Source organism: Sceloporus occidentalis, unplaced genomic scaffold (genome assembly GCF_023333645.1).
Source record: "Sceloporus occidentalis isolate IW3139 unplaced genomic scaffold, rSceOcc1.0.p SCAF_5, whole genome shotgun sequence".
Lineage (NCBI taxonomy): Eukaryota > Metazoa > Chordata > Lepidosauria > Squamata > Phrynosomatidae > Sceloporus > Sceloporus occidentalis.
This window is the reverse complement of record NW_028316985.1, coordinates 184,250,149-184,275,546: the sequence shown is the minus strand read 5'-3', so window position 1 is coordinate 184,275,546 and position 25,398 is coordinate 184,250,149. Positions and strand designations below refer to the sequence as shown.

General features: G+C 42.2%; 1 long non-coding RNA gene across 7 annotated transcripts; it reads left to right on the top strand.

Moving 5' to 3' along the window:
• Positions 1 to 215: 215 nt before the first annotated feature.
• LOC149313273 (uncharacterized) lies at positions 216 to 25,398 on the top strand. 7 transcript variants are annotated; one of them, XR_016281371.1, is made up of 7 exons: positions 216 to 464; positions 9,437 to 9,642; positions 11,083 to 11,173; positions 12,973 to 13,158; positions 15,977 to 16,057; positions 19,693 to 19,939; positions 24,852 to 25,398. It is a non-coding gene; the product is annotated as an uncharacterized LOC149313273 (long non-coding RNA). The 7 variants fall into 7 exon arrangements; XR_016281370.1 differs by lacking the exon at positions 19,693 to 19,939 and adding an exon at positions 16,271 to 16,536; XR_016281367.1 differs by lacking the exons at positions 19,693 to 19,939; positions 24,852 to 25,398 and adding an exon at positions 1,318 to 1,495 and having other exon boundaries at positions 15,977 to 16,215.

Below are 25,398 nucleotides of genomic sequence, written 5' to 3'. Positions count from 1 at the left end.
ATCCGCGCGAGGGAGACCATTCGTTCAGGAAACCTGGCCTCCCGAAGCCACGCCCCCTCCTCCCTTCGCTTAGGCGGTTGCCTGGATACCAGACCACCCTCTCTATGGCATTTTGGCGTAGAGAGAAGCCCCGAGGCCGAGATTCCGAGGCGACGCTCTAGCGTCGAACCTTCGGTGTCTATGGTAGGCCTTGGCCCCGCCCCCTCGACGGCCTCCTCTCCGGCCGCTGACGTCATCGGGAGGGGACGCGGGCGCGCGCACTATGGCGGCGCGGCTCCCTCTTGCCGCCTCTTCCCTGGGACTCTTTTCCGACTGAAGGAGAAAGAGAGAAGAGAACCAGAAAGCGAAGCCTCCGTCAAGGAGAGAAGACGGAGCCTCGCCGGCCGCCGTAGTCCTTCTTCCCCGGAGCCCTCGCCGGCCACCGTACTCCCCTCCCTCTGCCAGCACTGCGGCGGAAGGTTCCGGTGAGAAAAGAAATGGACCGTCCAGAGTGGCCTACCTCACCGGGAGGGCGTTGGGAGGAGGAGGAAGGGAAGGATGGAGGCCGTGGAAACGCTGAGGGATGGGCAGGAGGCCCTGGGAGCGCAGTGGCAGCCTGGGGCGATGGAGGGGGGAAGAGGGGCTCTAGGAGGAGCAGGTGCCTTGGAAGTACAGCAGCAGTTCTGTGGCGGTGGTTGCAGTCAAGGGAGAGAAGAGGGCCTGGCTGCAGGAAGAGGAAGAGGAGCAGGAGCCCTGAAGCCTCCCTCCGGGGCCAGCAGCGCAGGGGCTCTCCAGGTCGGTCAGAGGATGAGGAAGGGCGGCGGCGGTGGAGGGAAGAGGGGCTCTTCAGCCTGGCCTCCCTGGCAGGGCGGGTGTTGTGGGGTCAGGACCAGCATCCCTCGGGAGGAAGGGCAGCTTGAGGACTGGAAAGAGCTCACAGAAACTCTGAGGAGGAGAGGAAGAAGCTTTGGCTGAGAGAGGGGCTTCTGGAAGGGCCTGGAGGGGCTTGTGGTCTTCAGCCAGGAGGATGCCCAGGGTGCCACCTTTCCTTCAGACTGGCCTACTTCGCAGGGCGGGTGTTGAGAGGAAGAGGAGAGCCAGGAGCCCTGGAAGCCTAGTTCCAGTGCTGCAGAGGATGAGTCTGCTGTGTCTGAGAGAGAGGCAGAAGCAGTGTTCAGACTGGCCTGCTTCACAGGGGGGGCCTTAGGGGGAAAGGGACCTGAAACCCTGTGAAAGAAGAAAGAGCAACAAATACCTGAACAATTCAGATATTTTATTCTGAAGCCCGGCTTTGGGGCTGAAAAGACTTTCCCCTTAATATATACTTTCTTCTGCCAGGGACAGAGATCAATGGATTTGCTGCGCAGAGGAAGACGACAGGCTCCCATGGCTTTCTGCAATACAGAGGGCAGGTTTATTTCTCCCTGGAGCCAAGCAGAGAAAGCCTTGGGCGACTGATTGATATTGCTGGGTGTTGAAGAGTCCCTCTCCCAAAAGGATGAAGCGAAAGGCCTCAGTGAGAGCCTCTCTTGCCATACGCAAAGACACACACACTTGAAGGAGCCTCCGAGATTTACCCTCGGCCTCTCCACAGGTCATGGCAAAATCCATCATTTTGGCCCCAAAACCTGACCTCGGCTTATTCATGAGGCTGATTTATAATTGGGTGTATATGGTAGTTGCTCACTAATTATACAGGAAGCAGGGAGCATTAATTAACCTTTATATCCATTGTGCAATTGCAAAGTACCATCCAAGCCTTGACTGTCTTGTAGAGGCTTGAGACTTAGAAGATACTGAATGCAAGTCACACTCTTGTATTGGATGATTTCCTCTTTGTTTTTGCTCAAGAGACCCATACTTTTTGTGTGCCTTTACACGCTCAAGGCTGCAACTGTTTGTGCGCAAACATAAGTAAGTCTGAGTGTACAAAGTTGGGCTCATTTCTGAATGCATTTGCATAGGAACAGACTGCAACTCAAAATAACATTATTGGCTTTTTTACTGTAGTTGTTCCACTGGGAAAAGAAAGTCAAATAACTTACATTTTCTTTATGGGAGCCATTACAGATTAATATCTCAGGGCTGCTGTGCCAAAATGTGGTGAGTTGTTCCCATATCATTGATCATTATTTTAAATTGAACATTGTCTTTTTTATTATGCCAGCCAGGCAGCTTCTGATTGCATATACAGCACTCCAATACAACTGTGACCTTTCAGAATTAGCCATGATCTTTGAGGCAGAAAACTCCATGAGTAAATTAATACTCTACAGGTTTGCTTCAGTGATAGACCTTTAAGCCACATTTGATGCAGCACAAATAACCTGCAGAATTGTCGCATTAGGATAAAGTTCAGCGCAGGAATGGAAATAGCGTGTCTGTCTAGATGTTGTCGGATTGCAGTTCACACAATGCCTCATCACTGGCTGTGTTGAGTAAGGTTGCTGAGAACCACAGTCTGACAACACTTGAAGGGACGTGCTTTGCCCATACCTGCTTTAGTAGCTTACAGATTTGGGCAAAGGGAGGTACTGGGAGTACGGTGCATTGCCTTTTCAGTCTCCTTGACAGGTTTTTACTCAGGTTAGTGCTTCCGTTCACTTCTCAAGGGCGGCATCCATATGTGTCAAGCATAGGCAAGATTAGAAGTTTCTTCTGACTTCTTCGTGTAACATACCCTCATGTCTCCTTAAAGATCCTTAAGATCTATGATTCTATCTGCAGTCTGCACACTGTTTATCCCAGTTTGTGGAAATGTAGATGTTCTTGGGGTCTCAAGTATGGTTATGTGCCTGTGCATGGCTTGCTTTTAGCCTTGCTAGCCACTTCTGAATTGCTGGGAAATAGCCAGTGTGGTTTAGTGGCTTGTGTTGGGATAGGACACTGGGAGACCAGGGTTTGAATCCCCACTCAGCTGTAGAAACCCACTGGTGACTTTGGGGAAGTCATACTCTCCCAGCGTCCGAGTCAGAAAAGGCAAACCCCCTCTGAACAAATCTTGCCAAGAAGACCCTGAGCTAGAGTCATCATGAGTCAGAAATAACTCGAAGGCACAAAACAATAAGTGTCTTCAGGTGAACTGTAATAAAATCAGTGATGCTTTCCCTTCAAATCACACAAGATAGAGAGCGTGGATGTAATGCAGTCTTGCTTATTCTCTCCACAAATCCAGCATGAGAACAGTCCCTAAACAGAAACAATTCACGCTTGAAAACTGCTTTGCACTTACTGTCAAGAAAGAGTTGCCTTGAGGCAATTGGACTAGGAAGAGCTATAGGCCATTAGTGTGTTTGTGCAGAAGCGAGGCACCCAGCAATGCTTTACTGAGAAACTGTTCTCAATACCTGTGACCTCCACCGTGAACCATCTGGACTCTTCAATTGACTGTGCAAAATACCCTCTTGAAAGTCGGCATCTTTGAATGATTGCCTTGCGCTGTGTCAAGAAGCATTGCTGCAAAAAGATCCTCGTCTACATGATTTAAGGTTCAGTGTGAGGTTAGCAAATACCTTTGTGTCATTCTGTGACTTCTGAATGAACTGCAGTGCGCAAAGAAGTAAAGAACTTACTAAAATTGTTTTTTCTTTCTGATCAAATCTGCTTCAAGGTGTTAATCTAGGGAATGACCAAGATGAATTTGAAGCTGACCCCAAAAAATGCTTCAGCCTTGTTTCAGACTGATATTCCTGATGTAGCTGCTATTCCTGATTCCAGGGGCCTAAACACTGTAAAGGCACCAGATTCTCTCTGATCTTGGAAGCCAAGCAGGGTCAGGCCTAGTTAGTAGTTGGATGGGAGGCTGCCAACAAAGACTATGAGCTATGGGTGGTATTTCAGAGGAAGGAACTAGCAAAACCACAATTACAGTGCGCCTTTCTCTTAGTTCTGGACCACCACAACCCCACGTTAAGGAAATAGTACCATTTTTAATAGATGTTGCCCGGCTTCCTCTTGGGTGTTTTAACTGTGGATTCCTACATGGTAGGAAGGGTTTGAATAGATGGCCCTTGGAGTTTCTTCCAATCTATAATAATATGGAGCTGGACTACAAACAATGGATTTTGTGAGTGGAAGCTGGAAGCATGTAAATACAGATAGCTTTCTGTGAGTTTCCAGTATAAGGTGGTGTTTAATTGGCTATTCTGTAGTTGAATGGTTACGTCTGGCTTCACAGAATTGACTCTCTTCTCTGAACCTGTGAATTCTCTCCCACCTTCCTTTAAAATTCCCAATGGGAATTTTGCCCTGTTCTTGGCAGTATTACAGGCAAAGGGGGAAAATCAAGGTTTCTCCCCCCATGCCAATCAGTATGTAGATCTCAATTTATACTGGGATTGTGTTCTTGAACTCAGGATATAAATGGAGACTAATTTAAATGAGGGGAGTCAGTTGCATAGGGAATCATTGGGGACCAAGAGTTGTATTCCGATCAAGTAGCTCCAAAATTAGCAATTTTACTCAACCCACCACCAATTATAAGGAGGTTTTTCAAGCATGAAACATCCAACCCACATTTTCCAGGCTAGAGAAATGTACAGATGCTGTCCAGATCCAGAGACAGTAGAGTAGAGATCCAGAGACCAGAAGAGACAGCAACCACTGATCCCAGGGGCATCAAAAATTCACCAAACAGTGGCCCTATTCCCACTCACCTATTTGCACTGGATGGAACTGGGCAGATTCGGACCCCCCCCATCCCTCCGGAAGCAAGTGCCCACTAGAAATTTACCTCAATCAGGGTAATTTAACCCCGAATGCCATTGCAGCTCTTGCGGAGAGTTCACATTTGCGGAACCGGTTTAAAATGAAAGCAAGCCTTGGATTTGCTTGTGGAAGCATCAGGTCCAATATGAACTTCCCGTGGTTAATTTGGTTTCTGATCTGGGGTAAAAGGTAGTCTGAATGGCCCCAGTGTTACTTTTATTGAGCCAGCCAAGGTTTGTTTGGGGTGAGCTGGCTTGCTATTAGACAACAGGCTTTGGTATCTATGGAGGGTCTTGTGCCAGAAATACAGATCTCAAGGTTAATAAGTTTCCATTACTTATTATTAACTTCAGTCTGCTCAAGTATGCCACATCTGTGCTAAATTTTCGAGTATCCGCAGGGTTGCATTTCTTTATGCTCACAGTTCCCCTTATGATCCAGACTATATAAATGTAGAATTATCTTTATTGAATAAATTTAGTTTTAATGTTGTGCAGGCTACCAGAATTAGTGCTCTTCTAACTGCTGTAGAAGAAAACAATGTTTTTTTCTGATAATAGCCGTACTGAAATGAAGAGAGAAGAAAAACATTGGATAACAATCATAGGGAAAGAGCGGAATGTATTCTGTGGTGTGATATGTCTTCTTGGTACTCAGGACACTGTCCTTTTGACTGTTGAGGCACAGCATGGCCTTGGGGAAAATGCCTTGTGTTGAATCCATGTTGCCCTGTGGTGCCAGTCATGTGCCATGCTAAGCATTCAGCTGCCAGGTCTTGTTGTTAGCTTTGGTGCTTCCAAACAGCTGGTGGGCTTTTCGTTGTGAGTAGGTGGAAGTGGTTAACCCACCACAGCTTGTGGTTTATAATGTGAGTACTTAGACCCTTTTTTCTTTGTTACTAGGCAATCAGGCATTCCTGTGTCATAATTTGTCTGTGTGCCAGGGAGGGACTAGAAATAACCTGTAGGGAGGATATTTTGTCTAGAAGGAGCACAACAAAAAAATGGTCCATCTGGGCAAATGATGTAGCTGTTGTTTTCTAATCTTGCAGATGTTTTAAATTGGCTTTTAATCTCTAAGAGGTGGAGTGAGCATGATGTGACTTGGCTGTTCTTATTTTAATCTTCTCAAATTAATGGGTTTTTAATTGGCCTCCTAAGTAGTTCATGAATCTAAAGAGCTGTGTGTTTTGAAATTTATATAAAACCTTTGGAAATGAGTGCTGGAGGATAAACAGACTTCAATGTATAAAAATAGCCTTCTGTGTTTTGTTTTACCTGAAAACTGGTGGTCATTGTAATTGATTCATTTTGTCACTTACCTTTCTGACAACGTGGAACCGCCTGAAGGAAGCCTAATTTAAGGCAGGGGGTTAAGTAGATTTTGCATATTTGTCATTTTCTCCTCAGACTCTTGACTGATATATTCATAAGCTTGTCATCTCAGGAATACAAAGGTATTGATAATCCCAAGTGCCTTGGTATTTGGGTGCCTCAGGAGACTAACACTTCTCCATCACTGATAAACTTGTCTAATTTGCTGCTTCTTTCTGTGAAGTAGATTCTCATCCTTGGGACACTGGAATATGTACTTGTTCTCAAGGAGTCTCCTCTGATGGTTTAAAGCTTCTGGATTTTACTGGAGGTGCCAATAATGAATACAGGAGAAACAGCATAACCCTTCTCAGGACTGGAAGTGGGCAGCAAAATCCAGTTCCACAGACCTCCATTGTTGAACAGGCTGAGCTGAAAGCAAGTTGCCTATGTTGTCACCTGTTTTGAAGCAAAAAACATACACATCAATGCGTGTCTCCCTCTTTGTATAAAGGGCATGTAACACTGGGAGTACTGTGGGGTGGCTTTTCTGTGGCAGAAATCAGTGGACCGGAGGGTAGGTGACTCTCCATTGCTACCGTAGGCCACCGTCTCCCTCTAATACAAGCTCTGGAGGGCTGGGAGACTCTCTGGAGCAATACTTGGGTGCTTTAGAGGGCTGAATGTGAGAAGGAAAAGAATCCACAGTGAGTACCAGCAGAACATAGGGTTTGATGGTTGGTGTTTTCACATTTTTGTGGCTTGAATGAAAGGTGAAGGCCTGGGGATGCAGAGGGGTGTTCTTGTTCGCAACAGACCTTGAAGCCCGCTCTGTGACCCCATGAGCTTTACCAGTGCCTTGGAACTGGAACAGAAGTAGTGGCTGGAAACTGATCCATCCTTTCCCCAGGGTGGAAATACATGCCATTTGCTTCTAATTTTGATTGGTGCAGCAACACAGTGGGCTAATGTGTTTACAACATTTACTTTGTGCTGCCCCTTAAAACACCCATTCTCTGTTGTACATCCCTTGGGTGGTTCTAAACCAGAGCAGTTGCTCTCAGATCTTTGCCCATGTAAGAACCCTGTCCTTAGGCTCCTTCTGACTTGACCTCTGTTCTTTGTATCAGTCAAGTAGATCTGTGGTTTCCCCCTCCAGCTGACTGCAGACTTTTGAGAATGAATGAAGCAGTTATCACAAAGAAATGGGCTCCTAATGCCTAACTGCTACAAGGTTCGGATTGAACTGATATGACATGCTGATTGCTCAGTACAAACGATGGTTTTGTTAAAGAGCCAGCAGGTTTCTAGAGAAGCTTCATCCTTTTCAATGCTTCTGCTGTTGCTGCACTTGCATCATAATTTGAACATCCTTGGAATCAAAGCCAAAGCTGCTTTGCTTTGCCAGGTCTAAGATTCCCTTTTTCTTCCCCTCTACCCAGTTTCTGAAACCTTCAGACAATAGTTGTCTGAACCCCAGACCATGTTTCTACTCCTTGCTTTCTTACATTTCACACCCGCTGATGGTTTAAATAATCGCAGTTTACCCCATATGGGATTGCTGCTGGTATGGAAATTCACTGATACCAGAAAAAATAGGCCTGGCATTCTTCAGGTTAACTTTGTTAGCACAATGAAAACAAGTGCTTGAACGTACTGGAGATGCTGTATTAGGTCTCCGCTGTGATGTGCAAACAAAGTGTTTCTTGTTCTTAGTCTTTACTTGGTTGGACAGTTGGGCTCCCTCTTCACTGAGCTGTGATGAAATGTTGCCTTTAGAGTGGCTGATGTGGAGTGTGGCAAATGCCACATTAGGCTTTAGGAGTCAGAGCCCTGCCAGGACCTGGTTAGCATCAAACTATTTCTTCTATTTGCCTTCAGTACGTGTAACACATGGAGCACAATAAACTTTACTATTGAGACAGAGGTCCTGATGCAAAAACTTTACAATACCTTTTTGTTTTTAGACTGTACGCCATAAGCAGGCTTTTATCTGTATCTTTACTACAGTCCTCCCTCCATTTTTGTGGACTTTGCAAGCAGGGAGGGTTAAAATGGCACACACGCTGAGTTGCACACAGGAGTGTGCAGCCATTCAACCCAATGGGGATTGAATATGTGCGAATTTCCATTTCCGCAGGGTGGTGGTGATCCAGAATGGATCCCCCATGAAAATGGAGGGACAACTGTATTTACTTTGGACAGCATTGTGTAAACCTAAGGCACTTTATAAATAAACAAAATAATAATAATAATTGCTTCAAATATGGAGTTCTGCCATTATGTAACATGCCCTTGAATTCCAGGCATTGCTCACATTGTGATAATTATAGAAGTGATCTTTGTTAAGCTGTGGGTTTACAACCAAAGCAAACAAGTCTCAAGAGTTAAGCATTCTGGATTACCTAAATGCAGAGATTGCTTTGTAAATATACTGTTGAATCACACGTCTTGCTTAACCCTTTCAGATGGCAAGGACGGTTGGCGTACACTCAGTGACTTGAGTTTTTTAGTAATATTATCTAGTATACTGATTTCTGAGGGCTTTGTTTTTTCAAAAGCCTGGGTGTTTCCTCTAAATCAGGATTTTTATCTGTTCTTGAAAGTACACAGAGCAAATACATGTCAGTTTTATGATTTTAATTACCCTGAGTTGTTGCGTCAGACCTCTTGGCTTTAAAGAGAGACATATAATTTAAATAGACTAGATTGATGGTGCCTTTTTACAGCTGGTTTTACAGATTCACCTGAAATCTTGCTGCCACACCTTTGATTTATGGTTAAGATTATGCACAATTTAAAAGCATTATATACTTATTATCTCAGATTGCAAAGGGATCTTTTTTATTATTTTTGACCATCGCAATTAAAAGCAACCACATGTTCAAATGGAACATATATTGAATCAGTTGAATTTTATCTGATTGACGTGGTGATTAAATAATATTTTATGACACATGTAAACTATCACTGCTGATAAGGCTGCCTGAAGGTCTTTGCCCCATTTGTCAAAACCATTATAAACTTGTGTCTTGATTTGTTAGATTTTTTCGATTTAATAAGTATAGAATAGAATTTGAGTCTCACCGAGTTGTTGAAATCTCTTATTACTGTAATGTTCCTTCACTGCTATATTGGGCAGTGGGGAAAAACCCTGTTTTTGTTTTTAATTTATTATTGCTGTGTAAATCTACAGCCCTATATAAATACAGCATAATAATAATAATAATAATAATAATAATAATAATAATAATAATCTGAAAGCATCTTCAGGAGCTTTTGAAATCTCTGCTTATAGGAGGGAAGTGCTTGCTTATTGGAGGAAAATGCCAAAATAACTTCATGTCAACAACAACAGTCCCAGTAAGTCATAAACTTTGTTCCTGATGCTGTGATAACAAACATTTGACGTGGCCTTTCTGTTTCTTTGCCTGCAGCTTCAACATGTGTCCCCGCAATTGCTCTGGCCAAGGGGAATGCAGGCCCACCAACAGCAGCAAAATAGTTGAATGTGAGTGTTCAGAACATTGGAAAGGAGAAGCCTGTGACATTCCATATTGTCCAGATGACTGTGGCTTTCCGGAGAGAGGCCAGTGCAGTAGAAATGTCTCTCAGGGATGTGTGTGCTATGCAGGATAGCAAGGTAAGAGAAAAACTGCATCCCTGAGCATTTCCAGGTTTTAGCAGAATTTCAGATTTGGGTCGCTTTTAAAAATTTCTCTGTACCTCTTCTTTTAAAACTAGACCTTCTTTTCTAAGTCCTGCAATCCTCAGCACCTTCTTGTGGGCCCTGGGTGAGAATTTCCCCCGTATCTCTTCCATTCCTTTGCTTTCTCTTTCCTCCTCCTCGCGTGCCAACCCCTCCTCTTCTCCACAGGTCTTTGCTAGTCTTGAGGTGTCCCCTGGACAATTTAGGGGCAAGTAACAAATTATCTTAAGGACAGAGCAATGGAAAACAATGAAAACACAAAATTCCAGTAAGCATAACTGCTTGTGCTCATAGTAAAAGCTGGATAGATGAGAGGATAGAGAGGAGCGAGTGATTCCAAGACAGAATACACTCTTGTTTTTCACCAGGACATGGTTCCTTTTTAAATAGGAGTTAAAGTACAGTATTTACAGTGACCCATGGATAAGTGGACTCAGGTTTTTGGGTCAGTTTTTTGACTAAATTTCTAGGCTTATATGAAATAATATTATTCTCATCACACTGCCATCTTTTCCACCAAAAGGGGTGCTTTTATTGTTGTGTGCCTTCAAGTCATTTCTGACGTACGGCAACCCCAAGGGGACACTATCATGGGGATATTTTTTGGCAAGTCTGTTCAGAGGGGGTTTGCCATTGCCATCTTCTGAGGATGAGAGAGTGTGACATGTCCAGGGTTGCCCAGTGGGTTTCAGCGGCCGAGCCAGGATTCAAAACCTGGTCTCCAGAGTCATAGTCCAATGCTGAAACCAGTTTGCCATGCTGGCTTTCCTTTTATACCTTTTAAAAATAATTGTTTGGCATATATTTGATGGGTGTTTTTAAAAATAATCGGAATGAGTCTTTCACCATTCCTGCTTACTGGATGCATTGAACTTGACTGAACTGACTTAAGTGGCCTTTGACTTCAGTAAAAGCTAACCAGAGGGAGCACTTCATGTGACTGTTTCTAGCCAACTTGCAGCCTCAGAACTTCAAAAAGACATCAAAGGAAAAGCTTCTTATTCTTCTCCTATTTGAATGATGTCCAAGGAGAATATTTGAAGATAAAATGAACAAGAATGACAATAATCTTCCTCTTTTTTCATTGTATTGTCCACAAGCTGTTTGAAATTATTTGAAGTTACTCTGAAGATACTTTTTTCCACATCAAAAAAGTGCAGAAATTTATGTTATCAGGAGAATGGTTATGTCCTAATCAATGCTGGTTTTATTTATGGGGCTATCTTTATCCATAATTATCTCTTTTGTCATTTTTTCTTCTCCTCTCAACTTGCCTTATTCTTCTCCCTCAGGTATAGTAACAACTATAAATAGCAGTTTTGTACCTGAGTGCAAAAGGACTCACAGTGTATTTTTGTCCTTTTCATTCTGCAGGTATGCCCTTGCTTCCAGCATATGGCTGTTTCTCGACACTAGTCTGAATGTAGTCATGATCAGGTATCGCCATTCTCTGACCTTACATGAGGTAAGTGGCTTTTCTTCAGTTCTTGGGGCTGAGCTTCCAGCCTTCTTTAAATAGTGGACCTGTCATAAACGGAGATGGTTTTGTAGCAGAAACCTGGAAGGAGACGTGTTAAGATATTTGCTCCCAAGAGAATCTTGCCCATTTCACCCTTCCCTGATCAACCCACCTTGTTCAATGTCAGTCTTTTGGTGCTCATTGATGATTGAAATTAAGATGTGTGAGACTGTTGTTGGTACACCTTATATGTGTTGATTAATCTGAGAAATTACTGTCCCAGGGTAACCATCCACTTGAACTCTGTGTGTGTGTATAATTCTCTCAGGTATAGAAAAATAATTCAGAAAAAGGCCATTTTCCCTTGTGTATCTCTCAGTTTGGCAGGAGTCCTGTGCACTTTTGAAAGTTCAACAACTTCTATGTGAAAAACTACAGACCGATAGCTTTACTTAATCAAGATTATAAAATTTACACGTGGATACTAGGAGACAGATTAAAAAGAGCATAAATTGATAATTTATGTTAGAAGCCCTAAAAAGAATGGACTTTGGAAGTAATTTTTATTGAACAAATTTACAATTCATAGTAAATGGAGAAAAAACAGCTAATATCACAGTGGATGAGGGCACCAGACAGAGATGCCCGTTATGCCCGCTCTTGTTCATTTTGATATTAGAAATTTTGAATAACTCAGTAAGGTCCAACAACAAGATTAAAGGGATAAGAATCAAGGGATATGAACACAAACTAAGAGCTTATGCATCACTATTGGGCAGAATCGCTGCCATTAAAATGAGCGTGTTACTATGTTTCTCTTTATGAACCTTCCGATTATCATTAATGAAAATACAATCTCCTAATTAATTTGTAGAGGCAAAAAAGCAAGGATACAGTGGAGAATCGTAAAGAAGTATAGATCCTTAGGTGGGTGTGCTTTGCCAGACCTAAAAATATACTACAGAGCTTGTTGTATAACTTGGATACAAGAGCGGGTAACTTTAAAAAATAAACAATTGTTAAACTTAAAAGCATCAAATGCAATATTTGGTTGGCATGCATACCTAGGGTATAGCAAAGAAACAGTGAACTGCATATTATTAAGTGGCAATGGGGAGAACATTCTGCTGGTGGGGCTCTGTTTTGTGCATTCTTGTCTATTTCTTTTAATTGTAAGAACAGGGTCAAGCCATACAGCCTTATACAAGGATGAAGTTAATGGATGCATCTCTGGGGCTGGGGGGTATGTTTGTTCGATTGTGTGTTCACTTTGTATCTGGCCACCTAAAGAATTTTGGCTTTCTCTTCAGTGATGGTGTCTGCTGTAATTGGTTTGCAGATCCAAATGTAGGGAAATGTTCCCATAATAAATGAAATAAAGGGTTTTTTTCCCACCCTTAAGCAGTTTTTATAGAGGGATTGGAAGAGACTTCTCTGAAAGATGTGGAAATGATGATAAATGTATTGACAACACATTCAGTAGTTGTACTGCTGGGATGCTCAAGGGCCTTTTCAGTTTACATTTGTAAGCAAACTCACATAATTGATGTTTCTCCAGTTAATATGTGGTTAAGAATGCAGGTATTATTCTCATTTTCAACTTCTACAAATGTTGAGAGAAAATGCTTCATTCAGATAAAATCTGTATAAAATCAAATTTTTATTCTCTCGGCAAGAATAGGATCATGGGCTTTGTAGTCTAATCCGTCTAGCAGTGTCAGCTTGGAAGACGTTTGTATAGTGAAAAAATATATTTGATATCACCACAATTTCAATTTTCCCCCATCCCACTTTTGTTTTTATAGCTGAGTATACATGAGGTGTTGCAGAAGAGAGAGACATGAATGCAACCTGGAATCAGTGTCTTCTAAATCCAGGCAGCCTCACATGATTTGCAACATGATTCCAACCAATGTGAGCCTTCAAAATAAATCAAGTTGGGACACAACTTTTAATCATCCCTGAGAACTGCTATCTATCAAAAACACAAGGTACTTTTTCTCCTTCCTTCCTTAATCCTGTTTAATCCTTCTGTATATTTGCAGAAGGTATCAGATACAGAAATGTTGTATTGTATGTGTGCCTGTTGGATTATGTGCTTGATTTCTCTGCAAGGTGACTGAGAAGGTCTTGTGTGAGAGAATTAGACTCTGGCAATACTGTTGCAGCCAGTGTTACTGGAGGAGACAATTGGGTTTTCTGAATCAGCCTTAAAAATGTTATGGGTTTGAGGCTGAGAACTTGCAATTGACAGAATGTACATTGAGTCCAAAAAAGAGGGCTTATTCTGCATGAAGAACAGTCACAATACTGGCAGGGAGTCCCTGGCATCAAGCAGAAAATCTGAATATATTAATAGGGGAAAATGGACCTGGGGCTGCCAAGGTCTCCCTTGCACCTCCCAATTTATTGGGGTGGGGGAATGGTTTTATTTTAGTACAGCTGTCCCCCATTGCCTGCCATGGGGTAATTGTTCCCCATTTTGATCCCCATTCAGGTTTCCAACTCCCAAGAGGCCCCAGTCCATTTTCATGTTTGCCAAAGAAACTGACGTTTTCTGACAAAAATGCTTTAAAAATTTAAATATGCTATTAGAAGAGTGTCCTACCATGAAAGGCACCCCTCAATGCCCCCAAAGGCACCCATGATTCCCAGTTATCGAAATGGCAGCCGTGACCCCCCCCCCCCCCCCGGCCGTCCCAAATTGTCCTGATTTAGCAGGGAAAGTCTTTAATAATACTCTACCATCCCACTTTCTTGACTGCTTCCAAATGTCCCAGTTCCTCTCTCTTCCTCTCACATTCCCCCTTTGTCCTCTCCTTACTTAAAATATCTAAGTCCTCCAACTACTCTCCTCTACCATTTTTTTTAGAAAATAAATATGATTTTATTGTACTGAAAATGTTTTGCTATTTGCCCCCACCAGTTTGCTTTAGCCCTTAGAGGCCTCCCCCACTGCCATGCTTAACACTGTTGGGGGGGAAATCATTCAAAATCCCCCCATGGCTTTCTTAACACTTGAGAGAGACTCAAAATGAAAGGCCCAAAAACGAGATGTAAAAATCAGTTTCTTTGAATGTCCCGGAACATCACTAGTCCAGAGCTTCATGTGCAAATGAATTCATGATGACATAATAGGTTTTGAGAAGAGAAATCATGTCACGTTATGAATCCTGCAGCTGTGTCAGAGACAGAGAAAGTTGTTTTTGAAGTTTCAAAGCAACACCTCAGTAGGGATTCTCGTTCTTTTGAAAGTGAGAGGCACCGAGATGACAATGGCTATAGAAGCAGTGAAATCACAGCAGTTCCTTGCCAATTCTGCCTGAGGTGATGGAACCAGAGTTGCTGTCTTCTAGGCTGATTTGAAAACCTTTAGACTGGAAAAAAATGATAAAATGGAAGGCATTAAGAAAAGAGGGAGGCTGCACTACAGGAGGATTGATTCAATCATGGGAGCCATAGTCCTCAAGTGAGGAGACCTGAGCAGCACACTTGATGACCAGGTCTCTTGCAGATCTGTCCTTCACAGGACTGCCACAAGTTGAAGTCAACTTCAGGGCAAATAACAAAAATGAATACTTTGAATTTGTCATAGTCTTTCAGATTTTATTTTCTAGAATATCAGTTAAAAGAGGAGGAGATGATGATGATGATGATGATGATGATGATGATGATGATGATGATGATGATGATGATGATGAAATGTAGTCTAGAAATGTAGGTCCGGCCCTCCTTCCCTCTACTCTCTCATCCTTCCAGTCTTAAGAGTAAGCACAAAGAGTTATGTCTGCTGGAATTTTATAAGTCCATTGACATTGTTTTGCTTTGCTTCATCCTTGAGATCCTTTGCTATATACCCCTAAATTTTACAGTCGACTCATCCAGGGGTCATAGCAAAATCCATAATTTTGGCCCCAAAACGTGCCCTTGAGACTATACATGAGGTCAGCTTATAGTGGAGTATATATGGTACATTATTACAATATTAAAACAGGTTGCTCGTTAAAAGAATAAAATACAGTTTAAAAAGTTAAAAGTGTTTAAAACTGTACACTTTAAAACAATAGAAGACCTCACTCCCTTCTTTAAAAACTTTCTGTGAAAAAGAAAATTAATACACTATGCTGAAATAATATATTTTCAATGCTAGATTACTGAGAAGTATTTGACATATGCCTTGTAAGATTAAAGATTCCTTATAAGATGAAATGAATTTTACGGGATTAACATTTCCTCATAATGTGGTTATGAAATGTCAGTGCAGGAAAATAGGCTATGAAACATCTATGAGATACAGGGTGCCCTCCATGAGGAGTGTGTGTGCTGTGTTGTGTGCCTTCAAGTTGTTTCAGACTTATGGCAAGCCAATTTTAATAAACTATAACTAACCATTTATTGTCCTGTCATCACCCAAATTCAGCTTAATAGCAGAGCCAGTCCTTTTTGATATTTTTGATATTAAGGTGAGCCTATCACGGGATTTTCTTGGCAAAATCTGTTCAGAGGAGATTTGCCATTGCCTTCCCCTGAGGCTGGGAGCATGTGCTTTGCCCATGGTCACCCAGTAGATTTCATGACCAAGTTGGGAATTGAACCCTGGTCTTCAGAGTAGTAGCCCAATGCTCAAACCACTACACCATGCTGGCTCTCTTTAAGCACCCATGATACCTTATAATTTATTTTGACAGAATAAATGTACCTTAAGTAAGCAAGAGGCCTTTGGGCTTCACAAGAGAGCGATGCCCTGGATCCCAAGGTGGGTTACGTTACTGTTTCAGTGGAGTTTGAATTGTACTATCCTTTGTCTAGGTCCCCACATGACTGACAGCCTCTGCCTACATTGAGATCCCTCCAACTGAACTTCACCAGAGATAAACGTCCATGCAAAATGTAAGCTTGTGACTCCAATACCATCACTCTTTCTTCCTCCTGGATGATTTTTAAAACACCTTTCACCAGATGAAGCAGTCTGTGGAGCTTTGAAAGCTTGTGTTATGTGCTTTGTATATTTTGGCTGGCCAATAAAGGTATCACTCCTTTGTTTGTTATGGATTTGGTTGTATCTTTTATATATATACATATTCCACGTTTCTCTTTGTACAGGACCCAAGGTGGCATACTGCAAGGACTGAATTGAAAACACTAGAAAAAGGAGGAAAGTATCATAGAATCATAGAGTTGGAAGAGACCGCAAGGGCCATCCAGTCCAACCCCCTGCTATGCAGGAAATCCAGATCAAAGCATCCCGACAGATGGCCATCCAGCCTCCGTTTGAAGACCTCCAAGGAGGGAGACTCCACTAAACTCTGGGGGAGCTTGTTCCACTGTCGAACAGCCCTTACTGTCAGGAAGGTCTTCCTAATGTTGAGGTAGAATCTCTTTCCCTGTAGCTTGCATCCATTGTTCTGAGTCCTGTTCTCTGGAGCAGCAGAAAGCAAGCTTGCTCCCTCCTCAATATGACATCCTTTCAAATATTTAAACAGGGCTATCATATCACCTCTCATCCTTTTCTTCTCCAGGCTAAACATCCCCAGCTCTCTGAGTCGTTCCTCATAGGGCATGGTTTCCAGACCTTTCACCATTTTAGTCGCCCTCCTTTGGACACGCTCCAGTTTCTCAACATCCTTTTTAAATTGTGGTGCCCAGAACTGAACACAGTATTCCATGTGGGCCCTATACATGGTCCCTATAAAAAGACTTGTACTGACTAGGGGATTCTGGCAATAAGGGTCCAGAAAAAGCAACTTTTCCCAATTCTGTTCCCAGGAAATGGGGAGTGGAATGTGGGGCTCCCCCTGTTTCATCTCCATAACAGACTACAAATCCCAGGATTCCATAGCATGGAGCCATCATAATTAGTGGTGGCAAAGTGGCACAGACCCCTGACTTGAGTGCTCAGTTCACAGGGCCCAACAGAAGGTGGCACCCCAGCACCTAAATTCTGGCTACAAGGGGGGACTCCTGTGGGACCCAGAAGCCTAACAATCTTATTATAGTTCCTTTGAGATGGCTGCCATAGACTTTGTGTATTTCCTCAGATTGCTTGGTAGACTAAGGTCCAAAACACACTGCAGAAATAATCCAGTTTGAGACTACTTTAACTGCCCTGCTCAATGCGAGGTGTTACCTGCCTCGATCCTACAATAGGGAGAGGCGGGATACAGATAAATATTATTATTATTATTATTATTATTATTATAAGAAATTTTGGGAACTGTAGTTTTGTGAGACTTCTCTGTCAGAGAGCTCTGGTTCCATAATAAACTACAATTTCCAGGATTCTCTAGCACTGAGCCAGGGCAGTTAAATCAGTCTCAAATTGGATTATTTGTGTAGTGTGTTTTGGACCTGAGTCTATGAAAGGTAATGCTACAACTTTCGCTCAGTCTCAAAGCTGCTACAAGATCCCTTTCTATAGTGATTGCAGACCAACACCGCTATGCCTCTGAATTTTATTATGGGATAAAATTTTCATGAAGTAGAGCCCATTTCCTTTTTTATTATTATTATTATTAAATCTTTTAAAATCACTACAAAGAATCATAAAACACGACACCATATATAACGAAAGAAATTTCCATCATAATACCCATAAACATATTATTTCATACCTACTCATCTTTAACTATACAGTCTTGTAGTTTAACAATCTGTCATTTTAACCTATTTGGCGAGGATGGCCTTCCACTACTTCCCTCTTTCAATCCCATCAACTTGTTACCTTCCCTTATTCCCTTCTCTATTACCTCTTCCTCAAAAAAATATATACTTTCCTTTTCCCCCTCTCTCCTTCTTTTCTGTTCTTCTCTGCCTTTTCTCTCTCCCCCTCTTCTCTATCCTTTTGCCTTTATTTTCTTTTCAAATGAAATAGAGCCCATTTCCGAAGCACAGTCTTATCCTCTCTTGCTAGAATTCCCCTGTCTATGCATAGAGTTGTAGTTGCATATTGGCAAAGCTTGGAAAAGTTTGCATTCAGCTACCGATGGCTAGTTGCCTGTTTAGTCAATGGCGTGATGAATCCACTCAAGGTTGCAGAGTGAACTGTAAAAGATTTATCTTGGATAGCTCAACTTCACAAATCTGTTAAAATGTCTAGAGAGAATTGTCCCAATCTTTGGGTAGCTCATTGTTTGATTTGCATTGATTTCCTGTTCTCCTCAAGGATGAAAACAAGATTTCCTTTGCTTATAGAAAACAGTGGATAAACCCAAAGTTTTAATGTAGTCAGAACTGGACATATGCGTCCCTATAGGCATTTCCCACACCCAGTAACCCTAAGTGGAGATACAATTGGCCCTCCATATCCACAGATTCAACCATCCTTGGCTTTTTTTAAAAATCCAAAAGCAAACCTTGACTTTGCCAATTTAAATAAGGGACACCATTTTACTATGGCATGGCACTTGAGCTTCCACAAATTTTCGTATCCACAGAGGTCCTGGAACCAAACTGCAGCAGATACCAAGGGCCTACTGTAAACCTTTGAATGGTTGGGACCCTGGACAGCAACTCTCCACATGGCCAGTGGCAGGGTTATCGTCACCCGGTGTGGTAACTCATGGTGTTACATACAGTACTTCTGTTGACCTCCTCGTGTCACACCATACAGAATCTTTAGTAGTGTTTTTTGTATTAACGTTACTCATAAGTTGTAATTCCTATATAGCACTGAATGTAATGGTAACAGTTTTGACAAAAGCAACTAGCAAAATTAAAATTATGCCTTCAAATTACAACATATGCACAGCCTACATTTAAAAACATGTACATAGTTTCATGTGGTTAAAGTGAAAATTTGGTAAGATCTGATATTTTTGAAGAAATTTTATTTTAAAAAACCTGAGGCCTCTCCTTTCTCCTTTCACTGAGCCTTGCTCCATTCAGACTATCTTTTCCACTGAGCTCCAGCATTTTGAGGGGAAACAGATGAATGCCATGGGCTGTTTCTGCCAAAAGACAGATGTTTGGAGAGCAGTGGTGTCATCTGTTGTGGCCTGCACACCCCCCAACCCCAATGACATCCCTGCACATGGCAAAGTTTTATTGCAAGCACTCTTGTTCAACAGGTAAACATTAATCCAGTCTTTTCCAACCTGATGTCCTCTGCAGGTATTGGACTCAAGTTCTCAACTTCCCTTGCTGATGGAGGATGCTGGAAATTGTAGTCCAACTTGTCTGGAGAGCATGAATAAATCAAAATCAAAAGATACACAGATCTTAGCTCTATTGGACAGGGGGACTAGACAGTATGCATGACCCTAGGCTGCAAGCCACCTTTATTATTATTATTACTATTATGCTTTATTTATATAGCTGTAGATTTGTTCTCCAGTTCTTACTGGGTACAGCAGCATGTCCAATCCAACAGATGCATGCTTTCCCAGTAAAACAGTGCCAGACTAAACCGTGGCTTCTGAGATGCAGGTTCCTTCACAAAAGGATTTGGAGACAATCAATGGGCTCCACAGGAATAAAGAGATGGAGGTCAATAAACAACTAGAGTCCCATTCTTTCTTTCTCTCCAGGAACACACTAATGCAGCCATTCAACCTAGGAGACAGCATAATAAGAAACTCAGAAATATTGAGCAGCCGTGAAGAAGAGAGATTTCAAACGAATGGCCCCAGTCATGGTTGCCGTCCCACATTACTGACAAGCGATGGGTTTGAAAGGAGAGGCAGGATCAGCAGAACAGGAGAGATAGAGAAATCATGCATCAAGTCTGCTTGGAAATGTGTAATCCCAACTTCACATTTGACAAAATAAATTGTTGTAAGTACTTCTAGCTCTTTTGACAGCTGTTCCACAGGAAGCAATCTGCTGAAGGAAGAGTCCAAATGAGAAAGTAGCTTTGATGTAGAAGATGGATTTCTCCCCCAAATGTGGATGGAGAGGTGTCACCTCCTTCTTTATAGAGCAGCTGTGAGATGTAATTATCATCTCCTCCCTAAATTTGGCTGCCAAGACGAAGGTGCAATTTAAACACATATCCAGAACTGTTCTGAAATAAGATACAATAACAGGCATAAGGTTGCTGACTCACTCAGAGAATCATTGACAGAGTTGTAAGGCACCTTGGAGCTACGCTCAGGACAGGAATATTGATCCACAGCAACTATATTGTATGTATTTCTTATTTTTGTTTTCTTTATGTTCAGCATTAACCTTGCCTTTGGACTTTCATCTTTGCCTTTCCTCAGTAACTGTTCCAAGTCTGTGATGACTTCTGCCAGTATTATTGTATCATCTGCCTACCTAGGTTGTTGATATTCCTTCCTCTTATCTTCACTGATCCTTATGAATCTAACTGCTTTTCTTATGATGGTTTCAGCATATAAGCTAAACAAGTAGGGTGATGGGATGCAGCCTTGCCTGACCCCTTTGCCTATTCAGTTCTTACTGTGGCCTCTTGACCTTGGTACAGATTTCTCATCAAATGGAGTGGCACCCCCATGTTCTTGAATGTGTTCCATAGCTTTTCATGATCTATGCAGTCAAATGCTTTGCTATAATCTATAAAACACATGCTTGTTTTTTTCTAACTAAACTAAAAAGCTGTCATACACGAACATAAGTGTTTGCTTCCTGACCAATGAGACATCTCTGCAAACTTCCATAGCTTTAGCTTTCTGAGCATCTTCCAAGAGTTTCTCATGTTTTGCCAAGCGTTTCTTAATCACAAGAAGAAGCCCAGCTTTCCCACCAGAGCGGCATCTGGCTGCCCTTTCTTTCACCTCACATCTGGGCCTGAGAAAGTCCTTCTGGCTCATTGCGAGGCTTGGACATGTTCTGTTTAGGGAGGTTCTCAGCAAGTGAAAACAATTGCATCTGTGTTTCCAGCACACACCCAGTAAAAAACTGTGGTTTCTTGGGGTTTTGCTGCCTCCTTGTGCTCACAGAAGTTCCAGCAACTGGAGAAAGTAGCAGGACTGGTAGTGAGATAGCCAAATTGGCCGAGATGCAATCCAGAGCTGGTGGGGGAGTTCCTTGTTTGGAGTGCTATGCTGGCTATGCCACTTCTGAGAGTGGCAGTCCAAGAGAGGAACTTCCTCCAAGCTCTGATGTTGTCAACTGCCCTCAGGTTGGTCTGAGACATCTCCAAGACTCCTTTGTCCTCCACTGCTCTGCTCAGTTCTTGCAAACTGATACCCATGACCTCCTTAATAGAGTCCATCCATCTGGCATGCAACCTTTTTCTCTTTCTGCTTTCCTTCACCTTTCCTAGCATTATCGTCTTTTCCAGTGATTCATGACTTCTCATGTTATGTCCAAAGAACAACAGCTTTGGTTTAGTCATCTTGGCTTCTAGAGAGATTTCTGATCTGATCTGTTTTAGGACCCATTTGGTAGTCTTTCTGGCTTTTCATGGGATCCTCAGCACTCTTCTCCAAGCTATGATGGGGAGGCATAATAGAAGTATCTTTGAAGTATCTGAAGTTTGTCAGACTGAAGATAGGACAAGCTTATTCTCAGTGCAGAGGGCAACAGGAAATGTGGGAAAATGCAGGGGACTAAGGTTCTAGAAATTGCAAGGGATTAGGGCTTCAGTAGCCAGGCTGCCTGGGAGATTCTTGAAGTTATAGTTTTACAGAGTATACCCCCCAGGAATAAGAAGGAAAGTTATGTTTTAAAACAGTTTGGGAGCTGGTCAAGAGCTTACTAGCAGGCCTGCAACCAATCATAGGATCTCAGAGTTGGAAGGGCTCTCAAGGGCCATCAAGTTCAACCTTCTAATGCCGTGCACTCCTGAGAAAAGCCCATCCAACAATATGTTCAAAGACCTATAAATATTAAGAATATATTAAGAGGCCATCCGCCAACATTTGTGTGCCAAGGATGCAGTTACAGAATCACAAAATCATACAGATGGATGGAAAGGGGCTCTTGTGAATGGCACCAGTTTCTGGCAAGACAAATCTGGTGCTTTGGTTTAGTTGTGCAATGTTACCATTCAACTCAAGAATGGTTAACACAATTAATGTAGCACAATTCATGCTTCACCCTGTGTACTGAGACTTATGCTTTTAAAAAATGATGTAAAGTCTCAGCCACTACAAACAGAGAAGGAAGAAGCACCTACTTGCCTTCATAGAATCACAGACTCTTGGAGTTGGAAGGGATCCCAAGGGTCATCCAGTCCAACCTCCTGCCATGGAGGAATACACAACTAAAGCACTCCTGAGAGAAGCCCATCCAACCTTTATTCAAAGACCTCCAAAGGACGGAGAGCCCATTTCACTGTTGAACATGGCTGTAAAGAGAGGGCAGGTAGGCTGCCTCCTGAAAGTGACATCAATGGTATGCCAGCATTTATAATTGTATTTTATAATTAATAATATTTAAATATTTAAAAATATTTTAATATGATTAAGAATATGAATAATATTTGTAGTTTGTACAGAGGGACCTTGTTATCCGCTGGGGTTTGGTTCCAGGATCCCCCGTGGATAACAAAATCTGTGGGTGCTCAAGTCCCATTAAATATAATGGCAGAGCAAAATGGTGTCCCTTATATAAAATAGAAAATCAAGGTTTGCTATTTGGAATTTATATTTTTTAAAAAATATTTTCAAGCCATGGATAAAAGAATCCGTGTATAAGGATGGCCGACTGTATCTACATTGCACCCTTATAGCACTTTGACACCCCTTTAACTTCATCCCAAGGAATCAGAAGATGTGTTGTTTTGCGAAGGACCTAGACTTCTCTGCCGCAGACCTCCAATGCTGTAATTCAAGGGAACATGTACACTTTACCAAACTGCAGATCCCAGGATTCCATATGATGGAGTCATGACTCTTAAAAGTGGTATCAGACTAATATAACGGTGCAGTGTGTTTACCCTCTTTATTTCCGTTCTGCTGTTCACCAAAGTTGCCTTGGCAGCTGGCAGGAATGACAGAAATGGGCCATCTTTTCCAGTCAGTCTTTACTTCTCCTCCCATTTTATATATATCAGAGATATCTCCACATTCCTAAGATACACACCGTATTTCATATATTCATCACCTTGTCCAGCTGGCCTGAAAACATTTCCTTTTTTTATCATGATCTTTAGACCTTTTGTGCTGATTCCTTCTGCCATCAGAGCCTCAAGTGACAGCTGATATATTATTTCTCCCCCTAGGCTCTGTATTTTTTTATTTCAGGAGAACTATGTGGCTATATTTAACACAATATCTTAGCGCCTGTTCCTTGGCCAAACCCTCTGCTAGAAGGAAAGATAATCCTTTTTTGTGGCTGTGCAATTTTCAATTCTTGGTTGTAGTACACAGAAGCAAAAAACAGAGATTTCCACATTCTTCCCCGTCACCTTAAGAGAAAAAGAAAAACAGCTTTGTCTAGTGGAATAATACAGTTTGAATACATTATTGAAGGGAGAAGACTAATGCACCACCTTGGAACAGCACTATTCAGCCCATTTGGGTTTCTTCCAAGAATAATTGGTTCCAAATGTCTAATCAAGGTCTGATTTAAAAAAGGGGAGGAGGAGGAAATTGTTCTTTGGAATATGTTGAATAGCTCAGATGAAGAAATTATCTTGTCATTGACACAAAGACAAAATTAGCTTCTTAAAAGGAAAGAATCAAGATCAGATAAAAGGAAGGGTTAGCTTTTAAGTCTCTCATTCTGGGTGTGTCTGTGTCTGTATTTTAAGCAAATAAGTCCTTTAAAATACATAGTTTTTTGTGGGTTTTTTGGGCTATGTGGCCATGTTCTAGAAAATTTTCTTCCTGACGTTTTGCCTTTTCAACAGTGGTTTGAGCATTGGACTGTGAATCCGGAGACCAAGGTTCAATTCTCAGCTCAGCCACAAAACCTCCTTCGGCAAGTCATAGGCTCTCAGCCTCAGGGGAAGGCCATGGTAAACCTCTTCTGAACAAACCTTGCCAAGAAAAACCCATGATAGGTTTGCCTTAAGGTTGCCATAAGTCAGAAACAACTTGAAGGCACACAACAACCATGCAACCTTTCCTTTGCTTGTTTCTTTAAAAATGGCGACAACCTGCTGTCTCACCTAATGTTCATGATTTGTGTGTGTGTGTGTGTGTGTGTTTAAGCAATTTTTTTAAATGCAGTTTGGAACATTTCTTATATTTCCTTTCCTCTGGAAAAGGCTGCAAGCCACAGTCACACCTAAAGTTGATTCATAGGGGTTTTCCATTGCCTTCCTCTGAGGCTGAGAGAGAGTGGTTTGTCCAGACTCACATGGTAAGTTTCCATGGCCAAGTGGGGATTTGAACCCTGATCTCTAGAGCTATAATCCAACTTTCAAACCACTGTACATGCTGGCTCCTGAATTTGCCTTGCAAAACTAAATTAATGCAACACTTGTGTGCAATTAATGGTGTGCATTGAGACACAAAAATGTGCTTTCATGCACAAGTGCACCCATGAAGTGCACTGTTTCCTCAGACTTGAACCACAGAAATCAGTATTGGACAAAAATGTCCAATAACTTCTGTTGGGGAATTTAGGACTGCAGAAGACACCGACAGGATTCTGGTCAGCTGTAAGTTTTCCTTTGCTTCCTCTATCAGATTCTGGGATCATTTGAATGACCTGCCAGCATTAATTCATGATAAACCTTGTTTTGGGAAAAAGGTGGGATATAAATCCAATAAATAAATAGTTAAATAAATTGTTCAACAGCCTCAGAAGCAGCCTTCTCTTTCCCTTTCAGATGATGAAAGAGACCGCAACAGCAATGCAATGTTGCTGGGATTACAGACAAGCCGACTGGGCTTTGGCTTCCAGAGAACCTCCCAAAGGGTATTTCCAGAAATCATTCAAACAGCTAAACCCTTTGCCTTGTGAAGCACTATGGGAAAGGCCAAGTGGAGACATCATCTCTGGCATCCAAGTGCAAGAACTAACAAAGCCGTCTTTGCTCTGTCTGGGGCTCAGCAAGAAGAGACGGGATTTTTTCTGGCTCTAGGAGAGGTTTAGTCAGCTTTCTTATATGAAGATCACAGGCTCTGGGATATTCAGGAGGAATGATGATGAAAACTGGCTGCAATTGCTTCCTCTGGGCTTTCCTTCCCCCTTGCAGGGGCTCCATGCACTGAGCACAACTGCCTCCACCAACCAAATAAAAAATGAGGGAACATACCACCAAAGAAGGAGGACAAAAGAGGTGGCCAGTTGCACAAAACTGCCAATGCTCATTTATATATTGTTAGGAGTCCCAGTTCTAGACACTCTGAGTCGAGTCCCAATTCTGGGGAAAG